The sequence below is a fragment of the Ailuropoda melanoleuca genome, chromosome 7 (assembly GCF_002007445.2).
Source record: "Ailuropoda melanoleuca isolate Jingjing chromosome 7, ASM200744v2, whole genome shotgun sequence".
NCBI classification, from domain to species: domain Eukaryota; kingdom Metazoa; phylum Chordata; class Mammalia; order Carnivora; family Ursidae; genus Ailuropoda; species Ailuropoda melanoleuca.
This window is the reverse complement of record NC_048224.1, coordinates 11,037,037-11,053,542: the sequence shown is the minus strand read 5'-3', so window position 1 is coordinate 11,053,542 and position 16,506 is coordinate 11,037,037. Positions and strand designations below refer to the sequence as shown.

General features: G+C 39.9%; 1 protein-coding gene across 4 annotated transcripts in view; it reads right to left on the bottom strand.

The window, feature by feature from the left end:
• The window catches only part of ADAMTSL1 (ADAMTS like 1), an 861,688-nt gene that overhangs the window by 719,973 nt on the left and 125,209 nt on the right, over positions 1 to 16,506 (bottom strand). The gene's annotated exons all lie outside the window — the stretch shown is intronic.

Here is a 16,506-nt window from a genome sequence, read left to right as displayed (position 1 = left end):
TAAACTTTTTGTTTCAGTTTCTATGCATGTTTCTATTACGTGTATGTTTATATATGTTTATATGTATGTGTATATATATATATATACGCATGTAATAAGTTACAGTATATTATATACTTTATACTGTGATTTGCAGATAAAATTTCTAAATCTCCTACTCAACAGTAATCTAATCCAAGAACACTTCTCCATCTTCACCTCCCACCCTTTGCCTCACTTCCAGCAGAACTTCATATTCTAGACCAGGGCATTCCCACAGAAACGTGATGCAAACCACCAATGTGAGCCATATATGTAATGTAAATTTTTCTAGTAACCACATAAAAAAAAGTAATACGAAATAGGTGAAATTACCTTTAATGACATATTTTAACACAATATACCCATATCATTTCAACATGTAATACATAAAAAATTATAGTGAAATATATTTTTTTATATTCAGTCTTTGAAATCTTTTCATGTTACACTCAAAGCATATTTTAATTCAGACAGCACATTTCAAGTATGTCTTACTAGCCACATGTGGTTAATGACTACCGTACTGGTAGAACAGTTGTAGACATATAATTAATTACCTGAACAATCCATTCTTCCTTATACCTTCATGTCTTTGCACATGCTGTTCCCTATGCCTGTTATCTCCTTCAGTTTTGTTCTCTTGTTTTGAAATTCATCTGGTAAACCCTATTCATCTTTTTAGATTTATATCAAGGGCCATATCTATTGGAAACTTCCCTGACCCAACAAGGCCAAGCTAGGCACTCTCCTCTAGGGTCTCAGAGCAAAACGCACCTAAGGCAACATTATACTGCACTGTAATTGTTTTTTCACATCCTGCCTTACCTAGTTAGAGTGTGAATTTCTTGAACTTCTTGAAGAATATGCCTTACTTATTTTTATATCCTTAGGACTTAGCACAGTTACTACCACACAGAGTGTGTTCAGTGAAAACGTTAAATATATTGAAATTTCTAGATTGACACCTCGGAAAACTTACAGAAGGGCCTAGGGGGACACACAGTTAGTCATAGCTCAAGCTGAGAGCCTTTGTACCCAAGACTGAGATGTCTGTGTTTCTACTTAATAAACCTAGATTGCAGTCCTTCCTGGTAGGCTTTCCTATTGGGGGCTACTTCATTTGTGCTGATGGGAAGAGTTGTTTTCTTAATGAAGAAGCGATTTCTGAGAGTGGGGCTGCCCAGTCCTTTAATGATTCGTTGAAGGCGCCATCTACAGCAAAATGCCCCACTCCTATGCCTCAAGGCAGGACCAGATCAAACCACTTCAAATGATTATTACTAAAACCTCTAGAAAAAACACACGGTCTCCCTTTCAAATTATTAAAAAATGCCCCTGTTGAAAAGCTTTTCTTACCTACCCTAAATCCTTTGTGCTGCACTGTCAGCCCACCTCCTCCTGTTTGGATCTTGGGAAAACTACAGAAGAGCTTTCCGTGAGACTCTAAAAAAGAACCCTCTTATGCTTCAATAACAGCACTAAATCACCCTTAAGTCTTCTCTTCTCCAGGGTAAACAATCCAAATTTCTTTAGCCTTCCCCCATAGATCTTATTTTACAAGCTTTTAATCACTGTGATGGCACGCCTCCAAACTAGATTCTCCAAGTTCCTCCGTCCTACTGCTGTTGTAAAGCTTTGCACCGCCGACAGCTCTGTGTGCCGAGTATTAGGCGGGCCCTCCTACAAATATTAAACCCTTCGTATTGTGTGATGGCCTCAGGACGGCTGAAAGTAGCATGACAGTAATTCTCAAACTCAGGACCTTTCATGTTTCACCTCAGTTGCCCAGTACTTCTACTCGACTACAATATAAAATGGGATGACAATGATTATGGTTTCAAGGTAGTTGGGTGGCATTTGGTGCTTTTTTTGCTTTTATCTCATAATATGGCAAAAGGCCATCTAGGGTCATCAGTACTGGCAGGTATCAGCTAATGTTTTTGAATCTTTACTGCATGTGAAGTATTGTTCTAAATATTATACACCCATATTAACCTTTTAAGTAAAACAAATGAGGAGACACTCTTACTGTTATTGTCATGTTACCAGTGAAAAACCAGGCACAAAAAGATGAAGTTACTTGACCAAAGTTACATGGATAGTAAAAGGTAGAGCTGAGGGGTGCCTGGGTGGCTCAGTCGTTAAGCATCTTGCCTTCGGCTTAGGGCGTGATCCCAGCGTTCTGGGATCGAGCCCCACATCAGGCTCCTTGGCTGGGAGCCTGCTTCTTCCTCTCCCACTCCCCCTGCTTGTGTTCCCTCTCTCACTGGGTCTCTATCTCTGTCAAATAAATAAATAAATAAAATCTTAAAAAAAAAAAAAAAAAGGTAGAGCTGAGATTACAATCCAGAAGAGTCTGCCATACTCTTAACCATTTTGGTTTCTAAACTAACAGCTTGTTTCCTGAACTCACTGTTACTACCCTTAACAGAACCTCACAGCCATGATTTTTTTTTTAAATCTCCCCAGAAATTGCTGCTGGAGTTAAAAAAAAAAAACACCAACACAATATTTCAAGAAGGATAGTAGTCATTATTCATTACCTAAAAACATAGGAACAGCATTTCGGTAAGAGTTAGTCTCATCAGAATCATTGTTATATGTTCCGTACGTCTAGGCACATATTGCATAAAGGGACTACATATTATTTTCAAGAGGGTTGGAGTAAAGTTACACTAAAAAAATAATAAAATCATTATTTTAGGTGTTTTAAAGCCACCTTAAAATTAACCAAGCTTAAATAACCATACCTTCTGAATCTTAAGTTTATGAACATTTATAACTACTTTTCCTTGTGTAACTCAAAACTAGTTAGTTAACTGATGAAGCTAGCATCCCAGTAATTGAGAAATACACACTCAGTAACTTTGTTATTACTGCTTCCTTTTCTGTGCTGAAAGCCTTACTTTATTATATGGCAGTGTTTCCTGAGATGTGGGATGCCTCACCACTGATGGTACCCAGGATTTTAGGTATACTGAAACTGTTTTCCAGAATATGCAAGATGATCTAAAAGAAACGAGTTACACTGAATCAAATAACATCACAAGGTCAACAAGCTTATTTCCTTTTGCATCTCCTTCAATCATTCTGATTAAGTGAAGGGGAATGGATCACTGTGGCGGTCCTATTCCTTAACTTCTTTCGAAGACTTGATAATCTTGCATTTAACAAGGCGTGAACAGACCTCAAGCACAGACACTTAGACAGACAGCAGTGGATATAGTCTAATGACACTGTTTTCTTTTCTTTGCGTGTATGTTTAGTTACCTTTGGCCCATGGCTTGTGTCATTGACTTTAAATTTATGGTTGTTATATCAAGTTTACTTTTAAATTAATTGAACTTCAAAGTGAGCCGATTTAATGAGATACATGAAGATGACAATGGTACATGAAAATGGCACTAATTATAAAGCGCACATACAAATGAGTGAGCTTGGTGAATTTCGGAATGATGAGGCACCATGGATTAACCGACTGTAATTAAAGATGAAAACCTAAAGCCTTAAAGACATGCAGTCTCCTCACTCCATGATTAGAAATTGCCAGCAGAGGCAATAGTGGTTCCACCTCTGTGTACAGGAAATCCTTGCATGCACATCTCAGCAGAGGTGGGAATCTGTCCCTCTGGGTAAGACATGAGTCAGTACAGTGTATAAAGCCAGGCTTCATACTTTGGAGCTAACCACAATTTACTTTCCCAGCTGCAGAGAAGCTCTCGGAAGTTTGAAATTATTTTCCCCCATGGTACGGAATACTTGAAAGATGTTTACTAAAAATTCATATCTTCATCAACCCTCTCCTTGTTCCCAGATTTATTCTGATCCACCAAACAAAATCTATAGCAAATATCACTTTATGAATATATCCTTGAATACCAGCATAATTCTGTTTGGGATGAGCAACAATTCTATTCATTACTTCTTTCCAATTTCATGACTCAAAGATATCTCTAGATGATATGAGCCCCTACCTAATGTCCACAAAGTTTTCAAAAATACACATAAAATTTGAAACAGCATTTAGAAATCTCAAAAATGAGTATAAGTCTATAACTTAAAAGAAGCAAAGAAGCCAGTAAGATTTCATAGAAATCTAGTCATTGATCATTGATTTTCAGCTATGTGCAATAATCCTTTCATTGACTCATCCATCCATTCATGAATGTACACAGTACTAGGTTCATGCCATAGGCCATGTAAAAACGGAAGAGAGTCCCTACCCCCAAAGATCATATATCTGTATTAATATACTAGATTCCAAAACATGAATATAGAAATTACGGATCAAGGAGGTGATTGTAGAACTTTGACTTTATGTTCCTATAGATAGCCTTTTGGAATTGGTTCTGATGAATGGGACTCCTAAATTGTGAATGGCAAAAGAAACAGCCAGAAAGTTCATCTAATACGGACCTCTCAAATTCCAGGTGTCTCTAGGACGCTACTGTAAACTGAAAACTGAATAGGCTGAGAATCATCTGGGATGGTGGAGATGAATATTTTGCAGATTTTTCTCTATGTGTCCCTACAGACTACATTGATCATTCCACTGCATGCACCCCACCCCCACCACACATATCTTTCTTCTTTGCTCTTTTGAATTAAGAATCCCATCCAGCTGCAACGTTCCCAGAGGGAAAAGCTCAAGACAGCCCAGTGCGCTTCTTAGATCTACAACTCGCTCCTTTAGAAAGTGGGTTTCCATATGGAGTTTCAGTAGGAGCAACTGTGTTTACCCTATTTATTTCTTTTAACTTTGAAAAAGGGAAGGAATTCATTAAAATATACATGATGACAAAAAGGAAGGGAGAGAAAGGAGGCAATGGAGGGACAAAATGAGAGCCCTGTGGTGGCTGATTCTGAACCAGGATGGAAAGTGGAGTCCTGGCTCTGGTCTAGAACACCCATGCTCCTAAAAGAGGTGCAGAGCCAAGAACCTACTTACACAGCAAGAGCAGGAGCTGTGAGAAAAGAGGGCGTTTTGTGACAATGAAGCCATTCAGCCCAAAAATGGTACGCATGGGCAGATACACCAAAGATAAGTCTGGTTTACTTTTTCCACTTATTTTTCTAAATGTTTACCTTTTCCAAGTAGTTTATGAAATGAATGAAATCAAAGCACGCCATCCACGAGCTCTTTCCTGTGGCACAATGACTAAGGATTTCTGCTCTGTCCCACCTGATGCCCTCACCATTCTGATGTGTCCCACTCAACTTGACCCTTCCTCTGCACTGGCTTCACTAACAGATAATGAGCCTTGGGATTATCCCTGTTTTGAACACTTTGCACCCCTGTGGTCTCATCCAGGACTGAAAGTGAATACTTCGCAAACACGAGAGATAAAAGAGAACATGTATTTAAGTTATTCATTTCATAATAGAATATTTTCCTCCTGGTTACCAGAGTTTGCTTTTGGTTAACTCTTCCAAAATAAAAGGGTGGACACCAACTTATTTTTTAAAATATGAAATCTTGTATAATAGCAATACAGTATGTTACTTGAATTTATTTAATAAAATGATTTCTTTTCTTGGCATAATATGCTATGCAAAATAGTTTCTTTTCAACAGCCTAAGGAACAAAATGATAGGAAATTTAAGGAGGAAGTAATGTTAGCAAGTATCCGTTAACGGGAGGTTTCATCAAAGTATCTGGCCACAAATCACAGGAAAAATAGAAAAATAATTTTTAACTTGAATTTTGAAAAGCATTACAATTGTTCTTCAGCGCCATCATTACACCCCACAGATTGAATGGATAAAATACAATTATTCAATTAGGCATTATACATTTTTAGAGTCTTGTTTAATTCCTTAATTCCAAGTATTTATGCTGTGACTCATCTCCTTACAGACTGTTCAAAATGATATCTTATTCCTCATAAATTTCTGATTTTCTTCCTTAGCTCATTTACAATTAAGGACAGATGGTTTAAGACACATTAGTTAGCTTATAGATGGTTATGTATAATAAGTATTTCCTGAATAAAAGGATAATTTGCTATTACACAACTTCCTTCATTTATTATAAATTATATTATTTACTCAATAACACCAACAGCATTCAAATATATTCTGTGATACTTTACAAGCCAGTTTGATGTTCAGTAACTTGATAATTTGATGTTAAACTCTGATCTGAAAAGACTAGCATAAAATGAGCATATTCCCTAACATTCATATACAAGTCTATCGTGACATTTTTCATTCAGAAAAAAAATAGCATAAACCTGAAATGTTCCAGAAACGGAGTCATTAGACTGAAATATTCAGAAAATAAAGATGAAATATTTTATGTTATCCTAAATTACTAGCTTTTCTCAAGGCCTTTCTTAGCCATGTCTCTTGAGGGAACCTAGATGCTTCACGAAATGCCCATTCTTTTCTTATTAATCCGCCATCGTGCACGAAGGTTCCCCATAGCAGTGATTTAGATTGTCGTGTGTCGCTTGTGCCTGGCCCCAACTCACTGCACGGTAACTCGTACGCATCAGCCCTGTCTCCTGGGAAATGAGGAAGCAAATATTCTGCAGCCTTTTCCTAGTCTTCAGATTCTGTGCGCAAATGATGGGTCATTTTTCCACTGAAAACAGAAGAATTACCTGTGGGTAATTCAAAGCATTTCTATTACCCGAGACTCTGAAACCGCCATTGCATTTTATCAATTGCACAGACTCAAGTAGACTGACCACCAACTAATCTTGAAATACATTTAAAAAGAAAGAAAGGGGGGGGTAATCAGAAGGGGGAATGAAACATGAAAGACTATGGACTATGAGAAGCAAACTGAAGACTTCAGAGGGGAGGGGGTGGGGGAATGGGATAGACTGGTGATGGGTAGTAAGGAGGGCACGTATTGCACGGTGCACTGGGTGTTATACGCAACTAATTAAGCATCGAACCTTGCATCGGAATCCGGGGATGTACTGTATGGTGACTAACATAATATAATAATAAAATAAAATTTAAAAAAAAGGAGACAGAGAGAGAGAGTGACTTGAAAGAGAATGGCAACTGGAATTGGTTTTTAAATGACAGGACATCAACTTCGGATAAATTCATATATATATATTTGTCACAGAAAGAGCACAAGCAGGGGGAGCGGCACGCAGAGGGAGAAGCAGACTCCCTGCTCAATCCCAGGACCCTGGGATCATGACCCCCAGCTGAAGGCAGAGGCTTAGCTGACTGAACACCCCTCCCCCCCCCCCCCCCCCCCCCCCCCCAGAGGCATTCCCTCCGACAAGTTCATTTCCAAGGGCAGCGAATGCCATCAGGACCCTGCCATATCGCGCAGTTCCCTCCAGCTGCCCGGGAGCTGCCTGATCGGATCCTCATGGAGGAATCAGGTGTGGGACATGTGCAGCAATCAGAGCACAGCTCCAGTGCACAGATAAGGAAACAGTATACTAAGTATTTCGTATCTGCAGATACTTTGTAGTATCTCACATATAGGATCCTTGCCTGATCGCAGCGGCGCTGTGGGAGAACCAGAGAAAGGGCGGTAGTAGGGCTCTACGGCGTTGACGAGAGCCAAAACTGAGGCTCCCAGGATTTGCGGTGCAAATAAATGTAACAAAACATCAGAAAAACGAGAACTCGATGGGAAATAAATGAAGACTGCATGGAAGTAAACATGCCCTCTTTTGCCCAGAGTGGTTGATGACGCCATCATCAGAGACGCTAAGTGGCTTGTCTCATGTCACACAACTAGTTAAGTGCAACTATGTGGATTGGAACAAGATTTTCTGATAGTAAGTGATTGTTCTTTCTTCTGTTACTCCCACTCCCTGCCTTAGAAGTACAGAATTTGGATTGTCTGAACCGAAAACAAACAAAAAAAAGTCCAGAGTCTAGTCTTAGAATACATGATACCAAGCATCTCATTGCAAAGGCAATTGAGTCACAGAATTATTATGACCACCATTAACAGGCAGAATTCTGCTCTTGTCCAGTTTGAGTCCTTAAGTGACATAGCTCCTTTTTAACTTCTGAGGTAAAGAAATGACAAAGGGGAAAGGAAAATATGTTTTCTCATTACTGACACTTTCTGGTCCAGCAAGGACAAGCCAAAAAGTGAATAGGTAACATGCATATATACTAAAGTTATTAGGTAATGTGCATATATACTCAGTGTGTGGGAGGACAGCATTGGGATTCTAAGCAAGTAAACACAGAACCTGAGAATTTCCAAAAGTTGGGGTGGGGGTGGTGAGAAGAATTAGGGACTGAAATCAGTAGGGTAGACATGTCAGAGCAAAAATAAAAAAGATATTTTTAAAGGAGGCAGAATATAATAAGAAATAAATGATAGGCATTTCTTGTTTCTTTGCCAAATTTCTATAGGCAGCTTACTAAAGTAGTTTTGTGTTTCATCTTGCCCAACATGTCAGAAACTGAAGCTGGTAATGAGGATAATCACAGAGACTGTGACCCTCAATGGACAGAAGCCAGAGTCTTATCCATTTTTGAAATAAAGAAAGCAAAATATTGCAGGTGGCTCAGTCCATAGGGTCATTTTACAGATTATCTGAATTACAGACAACAGTAACTGAACAGACTTGCAACAGACATTCATTCACATGAACACACAAATGGAAAGTCACTGTAATACAAATATTTGACCCAGGTTAAAGAAAGGATTGAACATATACTCTAAAGTGAAAACAGGTGCAAAGTAATGTATGTGGTATGCCACCACTTGCATTGAAAAAATACACACACACATATGTATACACACACATACACATAAAACACACACGTGTATGTGTAAGCATATATAAGTATAAACCAACTCTGGAAAGATACGTAAGTCGCAGTCAATAGTGATTAATTCCAAGGAGCTAAACTGGGTGCTGGGGGTCAGAGGAAAAGGGACTTATTTTATAATATTTTGTGCCAGTGACTGTATTACCTACTCAATAAATAAAATTGAATTTTTTTTAAAAGAAAAGTTTGTTAAGGGCTTTTGAGTTAGGAGGAAAAAACACACATAAACACACAAAGAGAACTTAAAATGGTACCAAAGTAAGATTTATAATACAGGCTTAAAAATCAAGCCAAATTCTGTATTTTAATTCCAAACTGTAATATTTCAAAATTTAATGAGGTGAGGTAGAAACCCACTTTTATGGTTTAGAAAGTATAAAAACAGGATACACAAACATCTCAGGACGATTTTACAAGGTCAAGAGCAATCATTCAAGAGTAGACCTTGTATTTGCTTTTCTACAGAGTCCTTGGACCGAATGTCATGTTCATGTGTGTCTGTGCATAAAACTACCCGCTTCTTTATCAGTGTCTATGAGAAAAAAATTCTATGTTCCCCCAAAGTCTATTAAAGTCATACCACACGTTGAATTGTAATATAGGCCATATATATTAGAATGTTACTAGGTTTGAATATGCTTGCTTCCATATCACTACCCCACCATATTAATAAGAGGTGGCAGTTTTGTACACATTTCAAAATGTTTACAAAATAGGGGACATACAATTAGTCCCGTAAATAACAACAACAACAAAAGATACTCAGTTCAGCTTAATTTTACAAACATTAACTAAGCATCCTCAAGACACCAGACACTGTACAACGCTGAGAAGTACAAAGGTCACAAGCAAGCAGCTAACAGTCCAGTAAGAGAATTAACTTATTCACATCAGACTATGTGATGAGTGTGACTTTTGACACCCAGAGCTTGTATTTGTGATACCTGCCAAGCCAATGAGGCACCGAATTTAATGGAAAACTGGGGACCTTTGTGAAGAAAGGGGCAAAGGAGGGCAAGAGCGTAGACGGAGGCAAAGTAGCAGAGCTTAGTCTTAAGTAAACATTAAACGCCGTGATTCCTTAGGCTTAAATAAGAACATGATTTTATCATTGGCAAAGTTCATCCCAAAGCTAAAATGCAGGAATCTCCATAAAATTTCCAAGTATTGCAAGCTTTCACCTTGGAAGCTCACGTGGGGCTGGCAGAGTAATTTGTTAGAAATTTAAAACTGGCAGATACGTCTGCGGTTTCTTTTGCTGGAAGTGTTCTTGTAAAAGATTTATGAGAGGCAAACGTCCCTCCTTGGCTTATTCATAAAATAAAATGGTGTAGAAATACAATAGATGTACAGACAACAGTGTTTTAATACAGCTTCTCTGTGCACGCACAGCATAAGGACAAAGCAAGTTCTCTGCTGTGGAAAGAATCCATGAGACCCATTGCATGGGTCAAAGGTGTGGAATTTTACATAGTTTTCCTTAAGTAAGTGATGCCACTATTTATATTGTACCAGTAATAGTCCATTCATCTCAAAATCCTCATTTATAGGTGTATTCATTGAAAGAGGAACATGTTCCCAATATTCACAGTATTAGACCATTACTTGTAGAAATATAACAAATGGCAATATAACGAATACTCCAATAAGATGGAGTATTTTCTCTCCAATGGTTAATCTTATGATTGGACAATGACTAAAGTTAATAGGCCTATTAGATATTATACAGACTCCCAGGAAGGCAATGCCCATTTGGTCCCTTCTTTTCGTGCTTTTTTCAACCTTCCAGAAGTTAGATGATCCACCTGGCATTTAGAGAGCAGAGGGCTTATCTCCTGATTTTTAATTAAGGTGACTGAAGTCAGACTACTAATTCAGTAGAAACAAAAAAAAAATTATTCAAGGTTACTATTTTAAGCACCCTTACATTCTTTCAGCCATTCTTCCATTTATCTATTCTTCCAACCAACCATTCTTCCACTGTCCATTTTTCTACCCATCCATTCAGCAAATATTTACTTAGATGCTTCTAGGAACCATACTCTGGGTTGAGTGCTGAAGACACAGTGATGAACATGGATGAAGAGGAGGTTTCCTTGCTCTTACAACTTATAGTCTAACCAAGCCAGGGAGACAATGAAAACAACCATTCAGACAGCCATGTATTCACAGTTGAGATAAGTGCTCTAAAAAAGAAATACGATAGGTAAATAAGATGAATAATGGGAGGGAGGTAAACAAGACTAAGGGTTGAAAGAAGATGGCCAGCCTGAAAACATTAAAACTCAGTACTTGGGAGTGAGGAAAACTTCAGGAGATCAAGAGTGGCTGGGAAAACCTTCAGGGCCAGAGGGAAGAGCATGTATAAAGGATCTGAGGTAGAGAGGAACTTGGTGGGTTCAGCAGGTAAGACCAGAGCCCAGAGAACATGGTGATGGTGTCAAGGCATGATTACAGAGTGGGTCTGGATGACCCAGGATCTACAGACCATTTTAAAAAGATCACTCTCACGGCTCTGTCCAGAAACTAGGTACTGAATTCGCTTATAAGATCTCTCCCTCATTTTTAACACTTGAATCACAAATACCCATCAGCTGGGGTAAGGAAATTTATAAATGCCACCTGTAGCCAACTTGCCCTGGGTCTTCAGAGGCATTTTAGAAACATGCTTCTAGCCATCATGTTGGAGGAACAGAATGATCTTTGCACTTTTTAAAAAATCTATTTACTTCTTCATGATGTCTGTGAAACCATTCCGTAGATGAGCACAACATTACCAATTTCCCAAAAATGACTTAGACAGGGAAATAGTTAATTCTCCTAGTCTGATATTTCTAAAAGATTTCCCATGATGGGGGGGGGAGGATTATCTGAGCCAATACTGTACATCAGTTCCACACACAGGAAATAAAGAGCAGAGTCATTCTTTCTGTGGCAAACGCAAAGACTGTGGTCTCTCCAGCTCTCAGAGAGACAGCATCCTAGAGGCCACAACCTGCCTACTGGGGGGTGAGGGGTTTTGCCTTTCATGGGTGTAAAATTCTCTACAAGGACAATGTGAGGCCTAGCTGGATATTTTCAGATGCCCCTTAAGCTGTTGTGAGAGATTCCTGGTGGATGAAAGGGGGAATCATGCACATCAGAAAGAAATGTTATATTTAGATTAGCCTCGGGTCTTCCAAGAAGCATGTACAGGGAGACAAATGAAAAGCAGAGAAAAGACACTGGAGAAAGAGCCAGGAATGACAGCACGGGCAGAAAGGCCGGGAAGAAACCCAGAGGGGTTCTTCTGTGGGGTCCAGAGAACGTGCTAGGTGACATGCAGCAGGACATTTGCCCCGCTGTAGATCCACCTGGAGGGTCTCAGAGATTAGACGTGTGTTTGTGCACTTAAGATTCCTCCTCTTGGCCAGCTACCATGCTCTGAACTGCTTGCCATGTTGAGATTTGTAGTTTTCAACTATCTAAGTCTCTTTTTATTGCCTCTTCTTTTGCTCCCTACCTCCCACAGAAATATACCTTGCCAACAAATACCCTGCTGCCTGTTCGTTGTTTAAACTGAGAATGTGTGAGGAGGCGTCACTCTCCGAAGGTGGGATTACTCATCTGCTGTCCACAGCAGGGCTGGGGCTGATGTGAACCTGATGCCGCTGCCGCGGGCAAACTCCCCCGGAGCCAAGGCCAGAGTCAAGATCGGAAATCAGCCCTTGACCAGGCAGGGACGCACGCACTGGACCCAGGTCTGCCTCCGTATTCAGGATGGCAGACATTCAGAGTTCTCTTGAAAAATTCTCCTTCCGTATTAACATTTCATAACTTTGAAAAAAAACTTTTTAAGTGTTAGAGATGGTTTTATGATACTGGTACTTAGGAGGAGGGCAAAGGATGAGAAAGGGTTTTGCTTTTGCTGACAGGGAAATAATGTCACCATTTGAAATATCGTCCAGCTCGTCAGGTCCCTTTCCCTTTCCAGGGAAAAAGGTACAGCAGAGGCCTACCGTCTGTACAGTCGACCCTGGGAAAGTGCGTTTGCCGTCATTATCTGGTTAATAGCTCAGAGAGAAAAATGTTCAAAAACTGGATGTTGCAATAGTAGCAATTCAGATTAATGAGGGTATTTTTAAACTCCTCAGGAATGAAACCTGAAAGCACCATTAATATCTGATTACCCTCATAAGGGCTTCAAGCTCCTATCTCGAGTCTTAAACCTTGTCAGGATGGCAAAAGAGTGCTTGGACTTGTAAAATTGAGGAAATTTAAAACCAAAGCCAGAGCTCCATCCTAATTTACCTTGTTACTGTTCTCGATCATAAATAGTCTAACCGCCAGAGGCACGGGTAGGTAGGTTCAGTGATTTTAGGCACAGCAGGCTCGAAGACACACGCCACAACGATTAGGTGACATCCAGATGAAACATGCATCTAGAATTCCGTGTGGTTGTAACTTTGAAAGACTTGGTGGAATTTCAGGAGGAAACCCTAGAAAAGCAAAAATCACTTTGGTCTCTGTACCGACCTTAAGCATTTAATGGACAGTCATTCACGTAGGTCTTAGGGGCTTATTTTATAGTTTACAGAAGGGTTTTTACATGAGCCTTTGTAGTTTCCATGGGAAAACCGTAATCCACAAAAGTACGAGAGTGACCCTACTTTTCCACACTTCCTTCGGCTGGGGTGTGGCAGCACTCACCACGGGGAGGAGAGGTAACACAAGAAGGATGCTCGTAAGCAAGTGCTTTGAAAACAGAACCAAGAAAACTGGCCTGTGACTGTGAGGCCCAAGTGCTTCTCTTTTACAAGCCAAGTTTGTAGGAAGACCTACACAACTGTTTCTAGTAAACTGACGATGCACAGGTGCCAAAATGGACACTGTTCCTACCATGGCATCTTTTTTTTTTTTTAAGATTTTTTTAAAAATTTATTTATTTGACAGAGAGAGAGAAAGACAGCCAGTGAGAGAGGGAACACAAGCAGGGGGAGTGGGAGAGGAAGAAGCAGGCTCCCAGCGGAGCAGGGAGCCCGATGCGGGGCTCAATCCCAGGACCCTGGGATCACACCCTGGGCCGAAGGCAGATGCTCAACGACTGAGCCACCCAGGTGCCCCTACCTACTGTGGCATCTTGGTGGAGATACCATGTCCTGTCATTTTACTCGGCTTTTTAGGAAAACTACTCGGTGGAGACTTTGCGTGCCGCAATCCGTTCAAAGGATGTGTGCTGCTGAGTCTGAGGCCTCAGACAGGGAGCGAGAGGCTGCCCCACTGGGATGTGGAGCCTAGTGTGCCAGAAATCCACTCCCTTCTCTCTAGCAGGGCCAGGTGGGACCAGGCACACGCCCTGGTCAAAATCATTGTCCTTCAGAACTTCATAAGAAGCTCCAAGTCACCAGTTGGGCCAGTCCATTTATGTTACAGCAGGATTGGTTTTTTGTTTGTTTTTTAATGCTTCTTTAAATAAAAGGAAGCAAAGAAAAAACTTCACTACCAAGCAGACCCCCCTACCACCCCTGACCCCCCAACCAGGACAATGTCAATTTCTTTTTTGAGACAGAGAGAGAGCATACATGCATGGGGGCGGTGGTCAGCGAGAGAGGGAGAGGCTCTGAAGCAAGCTCCATGCTCGTTCTCATGACCCCTGAGATCATGACCCTGAGATCATGACCCGAGCCAAAAATCAAGAGTTGGATATTTAACTGACTGAGGCTCCCAGGCACCCCAACAATGTCAATGTCTAATTTTTCCTCATCCTGCCAAGTATCTAGATACATAAGGAACTATCTGGATAATAAACATTTAGATCTGATAGAAAGGGTTTTAAAAAATATTCCTTCTGTGCATGCAACCCTACCTCTTAAGAGCTGAGAGACCATGAGTAAGTCAAAGCCTCCTTATCTGTAAATTAGACATAACAGTTTCTCCACCTCCAAGAAAATGTGTATACCTAGCATAATAGCACCTAGAACATAATATTACTTCCACCCCCCAACACCCATATACCGTGTGTGTGTGTGTGTGTGTATATATATATATATATATATATAATATATATATATATATAAAATAAAACATGTAAGACCATAATCTAAAATATTAACAGAGGTTATCTGTTGGATGTAGGCTTGCAGGTAATTTTATTCCTTGGGCTTTTTCATAGTTTCTCAATTTTCTACAATGAGTGCAGTGCATATGTACACACACACAGTGTATGCACACATACATTTATAGGTAAGATGTATCTTGTATAATCAGAAAAATACACTGTAAAAGATGTGGACAGATAGTTTCCATTATAAATAAATACCTCTATCGTTTTATGTCTTGAGCTGTACAGGCTACTGAAACACTGTGAAAAAAGAAAGTGGCATGCCCTCATTCTACACTTTTAACACCATCAGAATGTTAACCAATATGTCATAAATAGTGAAAGCCGAACACCAACAGTTAAAGAAAAAATAAAAGACACCTGTGTTTCAAAAAACAGTCTGATAACTGTTATGGTTCACAAGACACAGACCAGAGTAACCAGAGTTTTGCCCACGTTTTATCCTTAAATCTTGCTTGAGCCTGGTACGTTGTAAGTGCTCAGTAAATATTTGTTCAAAGAACTAATAAATGAATATAGCATGGGAGTGATGGAAATCATAATAGCTTCCATGGTTTCTATTTTGTTTTGTTCTTTCTTGGTAACAAAAAGACTTGGACAAGCAATGTTCAAAGAAAGATGTTCAGAATGAGACAAGAATCATTGACAATTAAGAAGGTGGAGCACATTGTATGATTATTACATATACAACTTTTCACGAAACCAGAAAATACCCTGTTTTTAAAAATTGAGACAGTGTCATATATGAAACATGCTGAATCGATTTTCTTATACTTTCTGGAAATACATTCATGTTTTCACTGAAAGAACATGAACACTTCTAATTCCCAAGAGGACTTCTGAGAAAAAAGGGCAATATCAGGGGCAATGAAATAGACGTCTACTCCCTCTCCTGCCTTCTTCATCTCATTGTAAGTTCTAGGATAAAATCCACAGCAGATGCTGTGCTCCCCAGAGCGGTGCTTACCCCAGGCACCACTGCCCCACCCGAGGGCCCTTCTCCATGAAGGTGAGTCTGCCCACCCAGGCAACACATTCTTGCACTCTGAGCAGCCATTTCCACACAGAAGTGTAAGAACAGCACTGCATACTTGGTGTTCCCCTAGCTTTATCGGATTTGGTTTTGAATGAGTACTACCAAGGCAAGAATCAATGAAATAAAAAGATTCCCTAACCGCTTAACGGCGGTTAAGCATCTGCTTTCGGCTCAGGGTGTGATCCTGGCATTATGGGATCGAGCCCCACATCAGATTCCTCCACTATGAGCCTGCTTCTTCCTCTCCCACTACCCCTGCTTGTGTTCCCTCTCTCGCTGGCTGTCTCTCTCTCTCTGTCAAATAAATAAATAAAATCTTTTAAAAAAAATTTACTTGAAAGACTGAAGAACCAGAACGGATAGGACTTGAAAATGACCCATTTCTCAATTAGATTCCCACGTTCAAACCTATAAGCTCCTGAAAAGATGGGAGCACAACAGGGTGGTGAAGATGATCTTACTTGGGCTTGGGCTAATAGTTTTCTAAATGTACAGAGGATTTCCTGCCCAAAAGGTAAACTAATAAAGCTAATGATGACAAGGGTGATGCTAAAACTTCTACTGAGCACGACTGCTC